Here is a 21,206-nt window from a genome sequence, read left to right as displayed (position 1 = left end):
TCATGTGAAAATAGTTATAGCAGTTTTGGTTGAGGTGTTATTTGAACAAAATGTTAACAAATAGATCAGTGTTCCTCCAGAACATTAAGATGTTAACAAGTAAGAAACAAAGCTTCCTGGCACAGCCTCTAAACAGACCAGAAAATGCATCTTACTGCATTTAGAAGGCAAAATATTAAATATGCCCATGGAAAATCACAGCTGTGAGGACATATTATACTGGAATACACAAGCTAGGAAGGGTGATAGCAAAAAAATTCACGGTGCCTACATTGTCCTGCAGTCTTGCAAGGTGTTGCTGCTTTAAGGGAATCAGAACAATAAAACACCTCCCTCCCCTTTACCAACTGTTGTAAGGCTGTTTCTGGGAGTAGCTGATGGGAAGAATGAACAAATACTTTTCTCTATAATGCTCTGAATATCGGAACTTGTAAAACACTTCTTTGAATCCAGAGTGATTGCAAACTGAAGAGGGAAAGCCATGCAAACAGGATTATACCTGCATCTCTGGGAGGTTTTATTCCCAGCTAACCTGCTCCTGCAGTTTGTCCAGACAGCTGACATGCTGGGAGAATACTCCAATTTGCAATGAGCCATCAGCATCTTGCAAACAGAAAACAAAGAGAAATGACAACAAGGTATCAAATATAAGCTCATCTTGATGCCACTGTTCAGGAAGGAAGCAGCAAACAAAATAATAGGCAGACTGGTGACAACTTCTGAATTTTTTGGTTTTCAGAGGTGTGAGAGTAGAATTGGAAAAATTAATTGGGTTCCAATTTTACCGTCGCTCTGTGAAAATGCATGAGCAACTATGGGCAAAAATGTCAATAATAGTAATAGTAATTGTAATAATAAATATGACAGGAACTGCCTGAAAAATATTAATTTGCAAAGTTAGAGCTTTTCAAAACTCCTACCCGAGGGACCTTTGGAGGCTGTTCCTTGCAGAATGAGAACATATTTTTTAGTAGAGTTAACCAGGATTTAGACACATATCCTGCTGTGTGGTTCCCCTGCAAGGCACCATAGCAAGGCCCCAGACTTCTGTGATCTGAGGGAAAGGATCAGGCACATCCAAGGAAAAACACTGCCTGTGCCATAATGCCTTGCCCTCCATCTCTGTGCACCCTATCCATTATTTCCCTGGATTTTCAGGTGAGATGGTGCCAGTGCAAATGCAAGAAAAGGAGAGGTTCTCCATGGCCAAAAGTGAGACAAAAGGAAGGAGGCCCGTCAGCTTAGCTTGGCCCTCATTACCTCAGGACTAAATTTTAAAATAAGTTCTGCACTTTTTGCACAGAAGAGGTTTGGAAAGCTATATTCTAATTCCACTCTCCTGGAAATCAATAGTAAAGCTTCCATTACTTTGGAAGACCTAGATCTATATCAGTACTCTGCAAAATTCCACCCTGTTGTTGCAATGCCTTCACCTGCCTTGCAAACAGTGGGTCATACACGTAGGCTGAAAATGTCTCTCTTCAGTAAGGGATGACAGCACTGACATAGGAGAAGATTCTTTGACAGCCATCAAATGAACACCTGTGTGGGCAGACTCAGCCACCTCTTCATTTGGAGAAGCGGGTACTCTGCGTATAGTAGCATGAGTGTTGAGGAGGCTTTATGCATTAGATCTACCTTGGTCTGGCAATGGGTGGCAGAATGTGGCCCCAGCAGAGAAGATCTTTTTGTGTATTAGTTCCACAGACATCAGTGGCACATGGGGGATTGATGTAGTTAAGAGAGAAATCTGATTCAAAGTCATTTGGCTCTAAGGATAATTTAACCATCCTGGTATTGCTGAGTGATTAAGTATATCTGAAAGAGAGAAAAGCAAATACCCAAAGGCCTCTTGTTTATGATGTTGCAATTTCAGGAAGTTGCTATATGGCAGAATGGGGTGCTGATAACACAGGAGATAATCCAGTATGATAGCGCTATCAGCACCTGAGGAGTAATAACTGATCTGCTTCATATTTACCAAACGTACCAAGCACTCCGTATTATGTTTACCTAATGATTAAAAGGAGCAGTAAATGGAATGACTTTCTTTTAATCAGTGTGTCAGCTTGAGCAGCATAATGAAATTAGTCAGGGGTGAATACAGGCTTCTGAGCAAAAAGGGGCATTTCATTGCTACTTACTTCTAAATCCGTAATGTTGCTGTTTCCATCATTTTGTGATGCCGAGTTCCTTATTCAAACACAGTATATCCAAAATTAAAACAAATGCCCTGTTTCTGTATTTTATTGTATCTACTGTCCTAGCTTGCAAGTTCACCAAAGTCTCAGCCAAGGATTCTTTTTCTTTAAGACACGTTTATTAATCATTTGTTCATGTCTACCTAGTTACACATGGGTGATATCTGACAGTTTGTCCCAGTTACCATTAATAACTATTAATGACTCTGTTGTAACAATCAAGCTGCATCAACTCACAGCCTCACTTGCATTCATCTAATCTTTCATTTAATTATGAAATTCAGAATGCTTCTTTACAGGCAGGCTTGCTTACTTAAAAGGGCAGGCGTCTGTCTATTTGATTGCTTTTACCAATGTGGTAGATTACACTATTTAGCTACTCTTTTTGAGATGTAGAATATAAAATGCGTTTCCTTAATCCTCAAACATAAATTATTGTCACTGCCATGGAAGCTGCAGCATATGAAAGTTTTAGATGCAAACAAATCCAAATTAAAAGAAGTCATGTTTTCTCAATCTGAGAAGGTTTAACAAATTCATGTAGACACTAATGAGTATTACTAGGCTTATGTAGGGTCATGGAAAATTAGACTGGCTTTTTAAGCCATTATTACAGATTTTCTCATTGCTACATGCTAAACTCTCTACTATTAATACAGCTTACTTCTGCTTTTGGCAATTGGACAATGTTTGAGGCTCAATGGCATGGCCCTCTTTTCAGATGTTTTTGTTTCTTTGGTAACCACGTATTTTTCCTAACTTTAAGAGTTTGGCAGGATTTCATTTCTAACTTGAACTTGCTGGCTCCTTCGAGAAATTTTCTTTGTATCTATTCTGCAAATAAAATTGTCATGCAACAGAGTGCTTATTTACCTCATTTTCCAACCAGTACTTCATGGAGTGTTGTATGTCACCACTGCAGTAAAAACCATCTATAATAAGAAAAATATCAGTTTCTTAAAGATGCAATGCTGAGTTCTGGCCTGATGAAGTACCACTGGAGCCAGTAGTTATCAAAGTATAAACAGGACCACAATTTGGAAGTCTGTATGTAGAGTTAGCTACGTAATACATGTCTTTCATTCATAAAGTATATTATACTGTGTTTCAACACAGAATAATGAATCTACCAGTATCCACAACTTGAGTGAGCTCAAAGGTGAGGAGCTGAGATGTGGACACATTTCACCCACTGCAGCTTCTTGACATTAGAGGGCTCCATAATCCACAGAGTATGGCAAAAGCAAGTCTCATTTTGAGGTCAATAGAGATGACACTGGAAAGAGAATTACAGACTCTTCTTGGAGCTGTGGTTTGATGGTACTGTAAATTCAGCTTCTGAAGTCCTAGTATTATGGCAAAAGCATCACAGCTGACAATGTAAAGAGCTGGTCTGGTATAAAATCATTCCACTAGTTCATATTGTTTTAGAAAGTTTGAGCAGGGCTTGATTTTACCAAAGGTAGATCACACATCATGGATTTCTCTCTCTTGTACTATGATGGATCTAATGTTACACTGGTATCATCTATCTTCCCAGGACTCAAAAAAACCTGGCATATGCTGTCTATCAGGGGATCTTGTTAATGAGACACAAATGCAGGGAGCATCCATGCCTGATACAGATTAAATCTGCATCTAAACTTGGCTATAACAATTGCAGAGACACAGCTGTATGCCATGCTCATCGTCCATCACTATCAGGGCTGTAGAAGGAGCTGTCAGCACAGCAGCATGACACAAGGCAATAGAGCAGGACTATGTGATCAGAAAGCCTGGGAATAGTGCATGTTCAAAACAGAAATTCAGAAAAGCTTCTGAGACAATAAAGAAAAAAACTGAGGTCAGGGCAATGGACTTGCAAGCCACTACTTGATCACCCTCTGGATAAGGACAGGGTAGAGTGTGTTTCCCAGTATCCTACCGCACATCCATAAAGATTCCCGAGCTCATGCTGAAACCTGGGTTAAATATTTCTGGGTTATCTTTTGACATAGCTGACAAACTACCATGCCTTTTCTCTCTCCTATTGCTATCAGCATGGGTAACATATGAGAAGTAATGTGGACCTGCCAAGGTCCATGCTTAGTGGCTATAGCACACACCTCTGGACTGAGATTGCAAAGATACACCTAGAATAGTAGGGTAGCACTCACATGCTGTACAGTATGGTAGGGTACAACAGGTAGCAGTTACCGGTCCTTTTCTTGCAGAAATCATCATAGTTTCATTCTATTATCTTGCCCTATCATGCTGAGAAAGAAATTTCTGTGACCATCACAGAATGCCACAGAGGAGAGTTTGATGGGCCTTCAGGAAGCCTCTATCTTTGCATACAGCTGAGCATAGCTATAAAGAATCACTTGCAGAAAATTTGCATCATGAATGTGAGAGCTTTTCCTTGACATAGATAATGTAATAAGGTAATCGTTGTGGAACAAGAACAAATATTTGAATGAAATTATCTCATCTTTATGGCTCAATTTATTAACAAAAAATACTTTTAAAATATTTTAAATGGCCTAACTTCAGAAAGAGCTTTTACGTATAATGTCATAACCATTAGAAAGTCCAACTTGTCTTTGTTGCAATTTAAAGACCCTAATCCTGTAAATATCTTCCTAAGGAATAAATACACTCATGAGTTGAACTAACCACATTCCATGGAAGATAAAAGAGCTTTTCCAAGTAGTGCTTGTACAATTCCAAGCCTGAAAAAGTGAACTGGCTCTTTATTGAAGCAGCCATTTATAGAGGTGCTTCATTCAAGCCAAGAACATCCATACGCACACTGCCCCATCAACCCTTCCTTCCTGCACCACTTATATTCTGAATAAGTGGCTACTGCAGGGGCAAGCAGGTTGATTGACTTCTCAGAGGCTACAAAAGAAATCAATGTCTTGGAGAGTATTAAAATTCTCCCTTTTCCCTGTGCTCAGACATGGTTTTCTGTAATTAAAGATTGATATATTGGTGTGACTTTCCTGGCAAATATTGAAAGAGGGTTGCATTATTTCGGCAAGGAGGGTCAGATTGTTACAAACACCAATTTCCTAAAAGAAAATCAAACACAGCAGGCTAAAGAAAATCTTGTGCTGTGAATTTTTGGCCTCATCCTGATACACGGACCATGTTTTTCTCAAATGCTGCAGGCATAATTTGGTCACATACTTCTGGAAAATGTTTGTACGAATAATCATTTTACTAGTCAACAATAAAGACAGTAAAAAGGAGGAGAAAAGTACTGCTCAGAGTATGGCCATCAGTAACGCATGGAAAATCTCAGTATCTTTTTCAAAGTTATAGAGCTGGACACTCCAACTTCAGCACTTGCAAATTGTGTAGACTCAAGATAGCAGGAAAATTCCCACCGTGAAAAGCAGCGGCTGCTTTTGAAGCGAATGTGTGAAATTTACAGCAGCTGAAGATCCAGTAGTTGTTGAATTTATTGAGCTTGAACCAAATCCCACTGTAACCAATGTGGAAAAAAAGAAGAAAAGAAAAAAAAAAGAAAACCCTTCACTTCAGTGTCTTACAGACCAGACTTGCTGTGTGTGGACCCCTTTGGGCCATGCGACAGGGATATCAGCAGCTTTCAAACCATGACCATCTGATTAATACAAGGATACTGACTTATTCTTGGTTTACTCAAAAATCCCATAAGTAATATAAGTGGCATATATTTGGACACAAAACTGCTATGAAAAGCTTACAGATTTATATATCCGAAACCAAGCACTCTGAAAAATTTAGGGGTGAGAGGGAGTAAATTGTCTCTTTCAAATCTGTGTCTGCAGTGTATTGAGCCTCGTACCCAAATCACAGATCAATAATATTCTGGCAAGATGATTCCTCATCATGCTTCATCTTGAGATAAATTCATGTAACATGGAGAGGCAGCTGCAGGAAGAGAACAAATAAAACCTCAGTATTTCTTTACGGCAGTTGAAATTTTTGCTGAATTTCTAATTTTGTGTCTGCATTTGATGGGTCACTGATTTAAATAAATTAAATACATAAATCACATAGAAACTGTAAGTGAGGAACTATTTTTTCAATTTATGTTTATAAAGTATATTTATTTCACAGTGGTTTATGGCCTCAGCTGTTGTACTGAGATAGTTCCTTCCTTGGGATTTCTCCCTGCCTGGCTCCCAGAATCATCAGTGACCTGTTTCAATAGATAAGGCAATCCTTGCTAGCTGGGATCTAGCTGACTCTCCTGCCCAAATTCCACCATACAGCAATATGCCCTGAAACACCTCCATCGGACAAGAAATGCCCTTTCTCTGATGACCCAGACATCCCAGAGGCTGCAGACTCCCATTGATCTGCTTTTGGCAGCCAGTCTTACCAGAGCACAGCTGGGACTGAAACCAAAATGGTGCAGCAGTTAGGGGTGCTACAGTACTATGTCAAACACTGGGAAAAATCTGGGATAAATGCAATCATCGACAAGGTGTTCAGGGACTACCTGTGGCTGGAAAAATGAGTTTACTCAATGCTCTCCAAGAAGCCAGCAAGGTACCTGAGGTTCCAGGAGCCAGCAAAGGGTGCTGACTGCTTGTACAGCTCCAAGATTGCAGCAGCTTTCCAGATCTGCCATAGCCCATTCACACCGGCCCTAACAGCCAACTGAGGAGGGTCAGACTAAGTAAAAAGGGTACAGAACTAAATATTCTAAAAATGCAGATGTGACTAACATACTCTAGCTTGCCATGCAGCCCAGTGAAGACAGCAAACTGTCAATGACACATCTGCTCACACTTCTCCATTTATTAAATTTGAAACAAAATTTTGACAGCAATAAAACAGAAGGAGCAGTTGTGTGTTTGTATTAAAACATCATTTGGATAAGCAATAACCAGTGATTGGTGTAAAGGAACATCTGTGATATTATCCTGCTATTTTTGTCTGAGTCATGTCACACTGAGAAAGGCAAACAAAGAAGAAAAAAAAAAAAAAGTTATCACATGTGATGGTTCAAATTTAGCTTTGTTAAAGACACACTCCTCTTTATTTTCCAGTGCAATTCCCATAGACTTAAGATAAAGACATCTGTCTTTTCTACGGAATCAAATAAGCATTCTGGTACTTCGGGTTGACTATGAATCATTCTCCTAAAACATTTTTGGTGATTAATTTTTAATCCCAAATTGATAAATTCCTGCTCACACAATAATGTTAACATTAAGATCCAAGCCTCTGTGAGCCCTTAATCTGAATCTCCCTTGACAGTACTAATGGAGTTTATTTTGTCTATGAGAAAAATAATTAACTATAGCAGAAAACAAGGCTGAGATGAAAAGGACAATAGGAAAGATATGATTTTTTTAAAGCTAAAGCATGTTAGCCTTTTGTTAGGTAATAACAAAGCGACTTTGGTTATTAGTATCCACTATAGAAAGACTGAGGAAATTTATTCTAGCCACAGAAAAAGCACTTCTATTGTTGTATAAAAGCAAATATTTTCTTTGTGTGTATCAGGGAGGGGGAGAGGGGGAACATTTAAAAGCATTTGTAGGACTTTCAGCTCATCATAGTTTATGTCAGGCAAGAAAGTGATAAAAGATGTTGATTTTATTAATAATTTATATAGCAGCAATATTTATAGCCTGCTCAGTGCGTGGTAAATTGAAGGTCCACAGTAATAAACAACTCATTAGAAACACTAAGCATTAGAATTGTTTAAATGTACAGAAAACTGATCACAACTACATGCAAATCATTAAATGCCTTTGAAGGAATATATGTACATTTATATATGTATCTCCTCCTCCCAGAAAGAACATCCATTACATCCATTTCTCTTTCATCTCTTAGGGCCCACCGCCTGCTCCATGGTTCCTGTTACTGAAGGGTAGTCACAACCAGCAACGATGGTCCCCGAGGACCCGTGGGAGGCTGACCAGTGTGTGATCTGAAATGTGTTCATGCTTGACCCCCACAGTTCACTGTCTAGATGTTACTTCAGGTGTTTCTTTTAAAAAACCAAATTCTTTAATCTGAGAAAGCATCTATTTATCACCCTTGATTGAGGTTAATAAGGAGGGAGTATTGGGTGTACACTTTCAATCTTAGTTCAGTGGTTAACAAGACAACCTTTTTTTTAAATGAAAACTTAAGCAATAGCAATATTCCTCAGCAGGAATTTGTATGGTGAATTAAAGAAAAAAGTCCTTAGATATAGACTCAATCTTCCTATTAGCCATAGCTAATCTCTGCATCTCAATGGCAGTTTATGAGAGATGCTTCTGTAACACATTATAAACTTTTTGTCAAGTGTTTTGAGTGAGGCTTTTTCACTGCTTTCCCTGGGGATTTTTGAGATATTAAATCATTATCATGGGGGCTGAAACTAGTTCAGTCCCTAACTGGAAAATTGTTCAGACCACTTACTTTATTTTATGTCTCCAGCAAAATTTCTTAGCTGACAGTGATTTATGAAGATAACATTTCCTCAATGATAAAATTCTGAAAAGACCAGATGTTGAAATGATGTCAAAGTTACCTAAAGTATAAGCTAAAACAATTAATTTAAGGCCTAATACTCTCATTGATCAAATTTCTACTACTGCTTACATTAAAGAGCTCCTTGATTTTGTGCATAGGTGATTATTATTAAAAGACTGCCTTTAAAAAACCTGTGTGCAAGTTAGATCAATATCCTGTCCAAGAAGCAAGGAGCTGTGGAAATGAATTATAGAGGGAACTGTGAAGATAAATTATATGGAATAATTAAATAAAAAACACTGTGTGATTGACAGGGAGAAGACATTTTTGTGAATATCATCTAGTCAACATTTTAGTGCATTTTTTTAATTCCTAAAAGATACTGAAAAATTCAAATCAGGCCTTTCTGTTACTGTGGTTTTGGTACCTTTCTTAATTAAATCCAGTCTCAAGGGAAGGCCTTGTTTATGAAGCTATAGTGTATGCAGGACAGATTAGAGAAGACCAAAAAAACCTTCAGCAAAGATATGAGAAAGACACTGGTACATTGCACTCTTCTGGTGAAAAAGAAGTAGGAAAAAAGTGCCAAGAACTTATGAAGAAATTGTAGCAGATGGCACAGGCTAGAGAAGAAGAGCAGGTCAAGAGATGGAGAGAAAAGGCTGGAGACAAATTCTCCGAACAGCCACAGGTCTGGGCCCATCCAGCAGCTCCCGGTGTGGGGAGCCAGACCTGACCTTGACGCCTTAATAATCCAACATGACAACTCTTTAAGGCATTGATTGGATGGAAAAATGGAGCAAATACACATTTTTAAACGTCAAATTATCCTGTCAATTAGAAATTACAACCTTCTACAATAAGTACTGTTTAGAAAAGACTTCAGAATGTTAAAGAAATGCTTCTAGAAGTGTGGGTTGCTATGGATGTAATTGTATTATTTTGCTACTTAATGGCCTAGAACTCTGGACACACTGCATGTCTCAGTTTACTTTCCTGAGATGGCAATTGATAATATAAGTTAACATGGTATATGCTTTTTATTCATTTATGGGAAGCTGAAAGTGATGAAATCACACCATCTGAGTTTCATAGGCACAACAGTCATATTTATTTAGTGTGCCCTATTTACGATGGATTTTCAAAAGCTGTAATCCACGACTGCCATTGTATTAGGATAGATGAAATTGTTCAGACTGTTTCCTGTTTCCAACTTCTTTACTGGGGAATAAAATGTTGTGTGAAAGATGTGTAGTGTGAATAATGTTTGTGGTCATTCATATTTCCAATTATTTTTATCATACAAATGAATTTATTGTAGAGCAATGGAAAATGCAATAATTTGACATATTCTGTATTTAAATATGCATGCTTTGTATCTAGTATATATTTATAGATGATATGTTTGTACAAGTGTATCTAGTAAGTTAGAGGGGTTTATTAATCTTGGAATTACTGTGTAGTAAAAGCATTATTTCTTTAGCTTTTCTATTCTTTAATAGAAATGACAAGTAGATCAGACACTTGGAGATGAATGAAGCAGCACCAAGAACAGTTCCCTTGGAAAAAGCTCAATAAACATCTACGGTTGTAAATCTAACCACTTTTCTTGGCAAAACAACATTGAAGAACTGTTACAGAATTATAAAATGTTGTAAAGTGGCCTTTTTAGGATTGAACAAGAATTTTGCGCTGTTCTGTTAAAGAAAGATGGCTGATCACAAATCAGTTTCTCCTTTGCACTTCCCAACTTGACTTGTAGAAATGGCATACTTGTAACACTGGCTACTTCTGCCACTAACCATTAATTTTATTGTAAATCATATGCCATTTTAGCCAGAGCCTGATAAATCCAGTAAGGACCGGCTGCAGTAGTGTAAGATCCTGCATTTAACAATGCGGTTAGTTGGGATTACTCATAGAAAATAAAGCTGAGTGGAAGGGTATTGTAGGCTTGTATTACGGGGTGTATTATTTCCAGAAGATAAGGTGCACTATACGTGCTCCTAATACAGCCTTCCATCAATGCCCGGTCTGCTAAAACAGTGAATGGAAGTGACTGATCTACAATTTGCATTCTCTCTTCAGTCCATCAACAGAACATTATTAAAACCATTGAGCCAAAACCCATTAGAACAGCACTCACGTATGAAACAATGCACAGGTCTGCTTGTTCCCATTTTTATGCACTGCTATAGGACTATAAATATTCATCGTAATGTAACTGAAAATTATTGAAGTGAGAAAAAAGAGAAACAGGGAAGCCATTTGCTTCAATTCATAAACAGCATCTGTTGGGAAGTTATTCATAGATTGCTTCAGGGCCTGCTGAGCAGTAAGCCCATGGAAAAGGATGCCATTGCAAGCAAATTGGCCAAAACTGCAATGGAGATGCTATTAAACATGATTCACTGACAGCCAGGGAGAATGATCAGGCACTGGGTTGTTTTATGTCTTCTTTTATCACTGGGACACAGAAGTAGCCTCCAGCCAAAGTCTCACACAGTTCAAATTAGAAGAGCAACCTTCTAAGTATATTAAGGCCTAACTAGTGGCAAGAGAAAGTTGCATGAAGTGATCTTATAGTGAATACAGTTGTTTATTTGTCCCTACCTGAGGCACATGTAAAATCCCCTTGTGAAGCAGGGTGGCTATAACCTTTCCTACTGTATATTTTTGACCAAAAGATGTTTAAATATCTTCTTGTAGAAAGGCAAAAATACAGCCTAATGGATAAGTGAAAAGTAATTAATAACTTAATAAGCATCCTTTACCTTCTCATTAAATTTCAACATATATTTTGGCTGAAAAGTGACAAGATGCCAAAGAAAAGTGTATCTGTGCAAACCCACAGAAGAGAGTAAGTACAAACATTTTCAAGCATAGTTTATTATTGAGAATAAAATACTCAGCTGCCAAATTTTGTTTGCTGATTTACAGAGCAGAGCTATGTTAAGGCAAAACTGTCCAGCACTTCTGAATTCAATGCAAATAGTGCTGAGTTTTCAGCTAATGATCTGGCCCAAATTTTTTTACCACCTGTGGGATTTATCACATCATGAGCAATCAATATGTGGACAAATAATTTTCCCAGCCCCATTCATCCTCTTGTTGCAAATTATTTATGCTTTTAATTAACTTCAGCAGTTCACTGACTCTAAGTAAGTGAAAGTGCAGTCCACTTCATAACCAGGATGCTACACAGGCCCACAGCTCACGAGGTGAAGTGTTTTCCTATCTATTGCCTCTATTTTCCTGTGTTGTGACTGAGACAAACAGCAAGAGATACGGAGCTATTCGAATGATCTTTATTTCGCTTGTCTGTACCTGTTACATTTGACTACTTTTAAATAGATAAAACAAGTTATAAACAAGTTATAACCCATAACTTGTTTTCTGTTTTCACAAGAATCTGGGGAAAGACGTGTTCTTCAGCTGCCTGACCTGCACGAGGTGGGAGACTTTCCAGTTACTGGTATGCTTTATATCAAGCCCATAAAAATGCCTGAATTTGCAAGCAAACAATGATATTTTCTCCTAAGCAAACATTAATCATTTGTCATTTGGTATTTACTTTTTGTTGTTGAAGTACAAACTTGCTTGTGACTCAAGTGAGTGAAGGCCTTTTGCACATAACAAATACTATTTTGTTTGCATGCATTTTTGAGGGATATTTGTGACTAGCAAATGCATTTTCACGAATTAGGGCTGTTTCATGCTAGGGGAAAAAGAGATAATTTATTTACCAAGCACTCTGGACTGTGATAACTAGTGGGCATCAGTTACATCTATTCATTAGACTGCTTTTCAGGAAAGTTAATTTAGCTTTAAATTATTTGTTTAAAGGTTGACACACTCTCCAGGAACAGTAGGAGATGTGGTGGGTGTGATACATTTAAGGGGTAACAAATGTTTGAGCACAGAGAAACCTCTACTCAACCTTTAAATAAAAGAAAAAACATTTTAAAACGTTTCATCCAAATTTTCTTTATATTGCCTTTTGCCATAATATGCCCCTTTGGTATTCATTTACATGAAACTGTTTTCTAGAGCAAATGAGATTTTACCAATAAGAAATGTTACTGAGAAAATATTTCTTGTTAATAGTTTACATATCTGAACACCTACAACATGTGATGCACAGCTTCAGTACTGTCCTACTCAAGATGAAGAACTATACTACATGATTAATGACACATAATTAAACAACATACCCTGAAAGTTACAGATCAGGCAAAACTATTCAAATGTGTGTGATATTATCAAATCCTAGTAAGGCTAAATGAGAAAATCAATGTTTGATAAGCAAAACCAGATCTTAACTTCATAGATTAATTATTCATTGCATATAACTTGCTTGCCCTTTCATCTCTCCACACCCAAACTGTGTAATCCTGTTCGTTCCTTGGACACTCTGATTTTAAACAGGTGAGGATGTTGTCTGGCAGCTCCATCTGGAATCTAAGTGTGGGTTTTCTAGCTCAGGGGTGTTGTGGCCTGGGAGCCAGTTTGGGATTCACAGGTAGGCTGCCAGAACAGCCTTCAGCCCGGTTCTGCCACGCTGAGTAAATCCTGCTACTGTCCCTTCCCCGTTAAGTCAAGTAATAAAATTAAGGGCTCAAGTTCTTGCAAATTTAGGTTCCATATTCTCCAAAGAACTGCATTTTGGGGTGTATTTATGCCTGTCCTCTTACACTTCCAGCACAAAACAGCAAAAGTCATATGAACAAAACACTTGTACAGATCTCTCTATTCGTAACTTCGCTAGTCCCCAGGTGAAGCTTCAGGGATAGTTCAACTGGAATTGGCATAAATTTAGACAAATTAAAGTCATTTTAAGCATGATCAAAAAAACTCATTCTTGTTTATGGAGGAAGATAATTAATTTTTTAAAAATGCTACTGCATATATTAGAGCCGTTAGGAACAGCTCTAATTTGTGCTGAGACCATTTATGGAGATTTCCATTCCTTTATTTATTCCTTTATTAAATAAGGGAGATGCCATAGCAACCCCTGTCACACAGTTCCGTTCATGTATTGATTCTGCATTATTCAATCTATGTAGATTTTATTGTGCCCATTGTCCCACATTATGCTGTAGACTCTCCAAATCAAACCCATTCATTGTAATCTTCCTTCATTTCAGGGCTCTGAATAACTTGGAGAGAAAAACAACCACCCTCAGGAGCTGGTTTGGGTCTAAGATGACTTTACCTATGGAGACTTTCCCCAAATCTTTTCCTCTCAAGTCCCATTTTGTATCATCTCCACCTAAAATACGAACCAGCCCAAAGCACAGTCATTCATCTGAATGAACCAAATTTATAGTGAGAGGGAAACCAAACCAATATGCCAGTCAGCTTTGAAACAGTCTTGCTTTGGCACATTTCCAGTAAACTTCTATGGGCCTTGTAGGAGGCAAGCCTTCTAAGCACAAATTATATTATAAAAGCTGTGTTTCTCCGTATAATTGCAATGTTTTACCATTGTAAACATTTCCAGCCATTCACCAAAATTGATGTAGTCCCTTATGTGGTGCAGTTCACACCTTAAAATGATAAAACCTGGATCATGTCAGCTTTCTTGTTAAGGCCACAAATGACTAGTAGTATAACAATATTTTTTTCCTCCTGAATATCAAAAAGAACCTATACCACAGCCCATCAAACCACTTAACCACACAATGCCATAGCATCACCCATAACCAAGTGTGAGCCTAAAACACAGGAGCGGTTCAGTACCTATACGCTTGTATAGGAGCATGGCCTGGAAGTGTCCCACCTAATCCAGATATCAAACCAGCACATAAATTACGTGTGTATCTGGTTTTAGCCTATTGTGCAACTTTCTACTCCTTCCTGTAAGGAAGCTAGAGTTCAGTTATATATACAAGTTTATTTCTACAAGCCCTGTTGCTGCTCTGTGGAGATGAGAGCTTGCTCCTCGTGTATGCCAGGTCATTCCAGACACCCTGTGGCCACGTTAGCCCAGCTCCAAGACTGCCTTAGGAAAAGCAGAGTAAATTAGCTCAGACTTGGACATGCATTAGCATAATCCCAGGACCATGAGTCAGAGAAGATACCTTCCACAGCTGGGAATATGGGCACAGCAAACTCTCAGGTAGACATACCCTTGAAAAGCACACAACTGTTGAGCACTGAGAAACTCTGGAAGACACCTGGGAAATCTTCCTTTGAGTAACTTACCTCCCTAGAACTAACACTTTTTTTGCCTATTGAGGCTTTGATGCAAAAGTGAAGAGCTGTTCATCCACAATGTGAGAGAAAGTTGGACAACCACTTTTAATGGCATATGGCATGTCCATCTGTTGAGGATATGGCACGTCACACATCTGTTTTCTGGCATTGGCCTGGGAGCAAAGCTGCTCTGAGCTGCTATCAACACCCTTCACTACCAACACTATCAACTCCCTTCCTAAATAACAAGCGGTGGCTTTCCAAGGAAGGGAGCATTGAGTAGCAAGCTCAAATCAGCATCCTGAGCCCCACCAGTATGAATCATACAAGCGCTTGTGCCTTGCGCACAAAAATTTGACGAGGTGTCAGCAATGAGAGCAGATTTTGCCCACACAGACATCCGCTCCCTATACATGTAGGAAATAGAAGAAAAGAGAATGAAAGAAAAAGAGAACAAGTCTGTTGCAGAAGCTTTGTTCACATCAAACTTTCTTGACAAGCCTGACCCCAACTCTTCTCACCAAACAAGCTGTAAGTAAAAGCAGTGGTGACATTGTCCATACCATTTTGGTTTTCTGGTCATGCTCTGAATCTTAACAGATCTGAATCTTAAAATCCCAGAGCTGGGTCTGCATTGTGAGGTGCCTCACCAGGCAGTGGTATCCATAGTTTTACTGAAGACTCAAAAAACCTAAAGGCTCCTTTCCTTAATATTCATTATCCTTCCAGGAGGGAAACTCAAAAGGCACAGGACCAGGCAGTGATTAATTCTTAGGAAAAACCCACTGAGGCAACACCCAAATTTAACTAATATCTCATTAGTTTTCTCCTTTGAGGGCAACTCTTTCTCATGTGTGGTGTTGGCTGAAGAAAACTATGGAACCAGAAATCTTCCCACCAAAAATAATTTACCAGGTTTGGAGGGTCTTTAGGATAACAGTTTTACTCATCTAATTATATTTCTAGTCCAAACAATTACATAAATAAAAACAAAAGTTCAAGTTTTGTGTAGGCTGTTTGAAATACCGTTCACTGACCAGAAAATGTAATCAATATCTCTGGGGTAGTTCAGAAAGTGATCATATAATCATAACAAATGACATGGCTTCAGCATGTAACCCAGGAAACAAAAATATCTCATTCAGCTAGCATTTTTCAAAGTGATATATGTCAATACTGTTGTTCCTTTGTAGGTTAACTAAATCTATCAAAAATGGATACAGACTAAGACTTGGTAAAAGTCTCTTTTTACAGCTTGCTTTCTTGAGAAAGTTCAATTTCTATTGCAGGAGGCCAGCAGTTAAAGAGAGTCACATATCTCTAGCTTGCTATTCTCTGCCTGCGTTTGATTTTTATAAATTTGTACCATAGTATAATCAGAGCTTTCAGCACTGAAAACATGCAGTCCCTTTTGTTAACACTTTAAAATTTGAAAACTCAGCAGCAGGAGGTTAAATCAAAAATTGCTTGCCCTTATTCTCTCATTCAATGGAGGAAAAAATAATAATAAAAAGAAGCTTTTTGTTAGTCAGAGAAAGCAAGCTCTTTAGGCACTGCGAACAGAACCAGTACAAGGGATTTTTAAACAATGGGCTGACAATTGCTGATCCTGAAAGGTGAAACATGGCATGAGTCTGAACAAGAAAGGATTCAGCTGCTTCTTCACTTCTGCTTGCAATGAGAATGCAGAGCATCATACAGCTTTCTAGCACCATTATTATACATAAACACGAAACAGAACATCATATGCCGTTAAAGTAATATTATTATTCATAGTTAAAGCTGGACATACAGCACAAGTTAGTGACTGTACAGAAGATGTGAGTGGAGGGTTTCCCAAGGCATATGGATGATGGTGTTTCCACTCCTGCATGTGGAAATCTCTGTCTTTGCAGAAAGATTTTTCATGCAGCCTGAAAGAGTATATGAAAGAGACTATTCATACAGTCCATCCATGTGATAGAGGAGGATGAGTACATTGTACATTAATAGTGCTTATATTCTGCAACTCTATGAGTCCTCATGATCTAAGTGAGAACGGGATATTTTGGATATTAAATCATCACGAAAATATCTACTCAAAAGATCACTGTACTTGTCCCAACATATTTCCTCTTTCATTTAGCTACAACTCAGGGATACTCAACTTTTTCTTGGAGGGATAAACTGCCTCGTAGACTGCTTGGACTCTTTCCCTATTTGATGTTGTGCCAATTCACTGTCATCCCTTTGTCCTCTAAGAAAATTAAGTGCAATCTGTAGCACCAGTGAGCGTTCTGTATAACTAAAGTAACAAAAAACCCCAAACAAACCAACAAACAGTAGAGGAAAGAGATAGTGAAGGACAGAGCAGTATTAGCCTTTACAGCCAAGAGCAGTTGCAGCTGCCCAGCTCTGTGGCACCCCCAAACTCTCTGTTGGCTCCAACACCCAGCAAGTGACTGGGTAAGACTCCAGGCAAAAAGCCACCACTAAGCTTTGTGCTGTCATGCTAACAAATCCAAGGCTTGTTAGTTTAATGCTGCCTTTGGTATGTCTCTACTCCATAACATTCACAGCAGCGCCTGCAGCTTAGACTTACCCAGGGAGAGGCCAACAGATGTGGTGAGTTGTGCTCACAGCTAGAAGTGCAAAGTGTTTGATCAGCTGCATGTAGATAATTAGTTCTATAATTTAAAAAGTTTCTGTTATTCCTTAACATCCACGCTAAGCTGCAACTAGCGAAATGCTTCTCTAAACACCAACTGTCAGAGGAAATTACCATTAACGGGAACTTTATTTTTAATTCAAGGAAGAGCTGAACACAAAAGAAATTTATAAGAATGCTCAGAAGACTCGCAGGCCAATCTACGTTATTTCTGTAAACTTTTCAAAAAACAACAATAGATTGATTCCCAAATGTTGTTCAAATGATCTGGTAAGAAGTAAAGTGACAAACATTAAGCGAGGTGATCTTCCAAATCAAGTGTCCACATCTTTTTGTTGGAAAATGATTTAGACCACAACTCTGAACTTTGACAGTAGAAAGCATGTGCGTGCAACATTGCTTCATCAAAGGAATGCAAATCACACTTGCCTAATTTATCATACCACAATGTATTTTAAGGATTAATACTAGCCAGTTCTGTTCACTGGTCAGCTGCCCGTGGACTACAGCTACTTTCTGTTTTTCTAGGTGCAACCAAACAGTAATGTCCAGAGGATAACTTGCTCACAGCGCCCTTACACCAGCTCAGTGAGAATTTTCTGCATGGGAAAAAAAGGGTATCCACTACAAGGCAAATTGCAGTTCCAGTTGGAAAAGGACATGTGAGGACACCGCCTTCTCCTGTGCCCAATGTCCTTTTCATACACCGGTCGCCTTACCCTGCTGACTATTATGACAGAAATTATTTTGATTGTTCTCAGCTCCTGAGAACCAGATCAGATGTAAGAGTAGAATGGAAGTTACCTCCTTTGGGCCATCATCATACAAGCTGTTTAATAAGTTTTAGTCTTGTGCAAACGCGTTAAAGAAACTGAAGTTACTGAGGTGTTAATTTGGGCCTAATTTGGCCTAAAACCTCCATCTTTCTTGTCAATGTCTGTGATGATAGAAAATTTGCACCTTGACTTCCGGAGTACAGTCTGGAGTTTGGAAAAGGGAACAGAATATATTTTTAATTATAAACTTAATGGGTTTTTTATTGGATCCCTGAGTGACAAACACAAAACTTTATAAATATCATATTTATGGCCATTCACTAAAGCAGAACAGCAATGTTAAAAGCTTACATTTCTGATATTATATTTTTCTAATCCCTGCATAGTTTTGCCATACAAAAGCTTGAAAATGTTTGAATGAGACTTCTGGTATTTCTCTACATCCTATTGACAAGAGCATTATTGGGTTTTGTTGTGGTTTTTTTTTTTTTTCTTTTTTTTCCCAGAGCTTTTAATTCAAAGTATGCACCTCTTTTTGGAATATATAGAAACAACTGATTAAAGCACTGCCCAGTGTAGTGTATCTGACATTTAATCAACATTTACCCATTGTGCTGGATCTCAATACCAACAGGAAGATAAGGACTTTTGCTATTTTCAATTCATGCATATCTATGCCTGGCTTTAAAAAAGAGACACTACTGAATTTCTTCTGAATTACACCATTTTGTGTCCAGCATAAAGCTGGTGATATGAATCTGCTACTTTTGTGCATTCATGTGGAAAAGAACTTTAAAAAATATCAGATTATCAGCCCATTTATGCAAATGAGAATGTTGTTATTCAAGACAACAGCAACCAAGTGTTATATAGCAGAGTTCAGACTACAGATGAGAAATGGCAAGGAAAGACTCCTGGGTTATATGCCTACACTCCCTCCCTCTCTCTAGTTTTATAAATGTACTCGATCATTGCCAAAAATATGACAAATCTCAGTCATGTAAAATGATGTCCAGGAAGGTTTGCTCAAATATAAAGGGGGCAGATTTGATCAATCATCATTGCTGCTATACTTTCATTCAATATTCTTACTTTAGATAAAAGGATCCTAAGGCCAAAGGAAATAACACCTCTGTGATGCCAATGAAATTCCCTACTAGAGGAAAGTCAGTAGGTTTGGGGCCAATTTAAGGTATGATCTGGACTATGGACACCAACGGGACAGTAGCAGTATCTTTCAGTTTTGGAGAGAGTGGTGGCTGCAACTATGTAAAGACTTTGAGTCTTACTCTTGTAAAAATTATTTTGGAAATCAAGGGGAGAAAAAAATTATGGGATGATTTCCTCTCAATCAGGGCAACAGTTCTCTGTGGAGCATGTGATTGCTTTATGCTGCCAAGTAACCTACAGATATACTTAAGAAGCAGGGGGATTAAGCATGCTGTTTGTTTTGCATTTCTTGATAGATTACCTACAATAAGGACCTTGAGATTCAGATTTGGAATGCTTACTATAAAAGTTTCCTTTGTATATACAGTGTCCTACGTGTATAGAGCAAAAAATACGTTCAACCTCTATACCCTTGTTTAATAAATAATGTAGAATGTTGCTGTTAGTTCTGTATCATTTTCTTGTAATTAAGACAGTAGATGTCTTTGTTACAGAAATATAATAAATTAGCTTCTGCCTTCAAACTACCCTTACGCAGTGCAGATTTTTGCTGTAAGGAAGACACATTGAAGTGGCTGCTGTGTCAGTGATGCTCCTTCATCATGCTATGCTGTGCCCACTACAGAGACATATGACCGCAGGGATTTCTTTCCCATTATTCCATAACGTACTATAACACGGGGAGAGAGAGTCCAAAATAACTCAAGGAAAATTACTTCCAGACCAAATCCACATATTTTTTTTTTTTTCTAAGTATTTAGGAAGAAAAACTAGAAATAGCAAATCCTTTTCTTACCACCATTCTTGAACTGCACTCTGGCAACTTTTTACCTACAACACTTGGCAATAGGGACTAGTATGCAGTTAAATTCTCTTCTTTGCATCTGTACAATACATACAAAAGTTTAATAAACATATCAGATGACAGTTTTTAAGGTCTTAACCTGGCTGCCAACTAATAGTAGCTCTCCTACCTAATGGTCATGAGTGCTTAGAAAGCCTATTGTTTTTAAAACATTAATGACATCCCAAGGCTACTGCAGCAGTCACCCTATACATTAACATAAATGTTTCAAGGAACCTAAGCACAGTCAAGCCCTCTTAAAACCAAATAGATTGACTTCATTTGAACTTAAACATATGCTTAGAGCAATGCATACATTTAAGTGTTCTGCTGAATGGCATTTTTCTTCAAAGAACAACCCTGTTAACTTCAATAAGACTATTTATATGATCATGTTCTTCTAGTCTTAAAGTATAAATTTACAATCCATTAATTGCAAGCCCAAACGTATGAAATACCATTATAATGAACTTATTTAATAAAGTTCACCTTTACTGAGGTCTAAGCCTGATAATATATTTGTAAGGGATCTCAAGAACATAGGATTGCAATACTTAAAGGGCACTGAATATGGAATTTTACAATCTGCATCCATAAGTTGGATTTTATCTCCTTTTATTTGCCAAGGTATTTAAAGGAGGTCTTTATGCCATTTCAAATATAGTTTTGCATACAAACAAAGGAATTCCAGAGCAACACATCACTGTTTGCTGCTACTAAAACAATAGAAGGAAAACATTCTAGAAATGCAGAGGCACTTTTCAGCCTTTATATAAAACACATAAAGCAAGTAGCGTATCAAAGGTCTCTCTGAATTATGCTTAAAAATAAATTTTATTAATATTAAATAGGCCATACAACATCTTTTGATTAAGCAAAGGCTTTCAGTTTTCCTGTGAGTGATAGCATCTGTTTAT

Source organism: Balearica regulorum, chromosome 10 (assembly GCF_011004875.1).
Source record: "Balearica regulorum gibbericeps isolate bBalReg1 chromosome 10, bBalReg1.pri, whole genome shotgun sequence".
NCBI lineage: Eukaryota > Metazoa > Chordata > Aves > Gruiformes > Gruidae > Balearica > Balearica regulorum.
Note: the sequence above shows the minus strand (reverse complement) of the source record.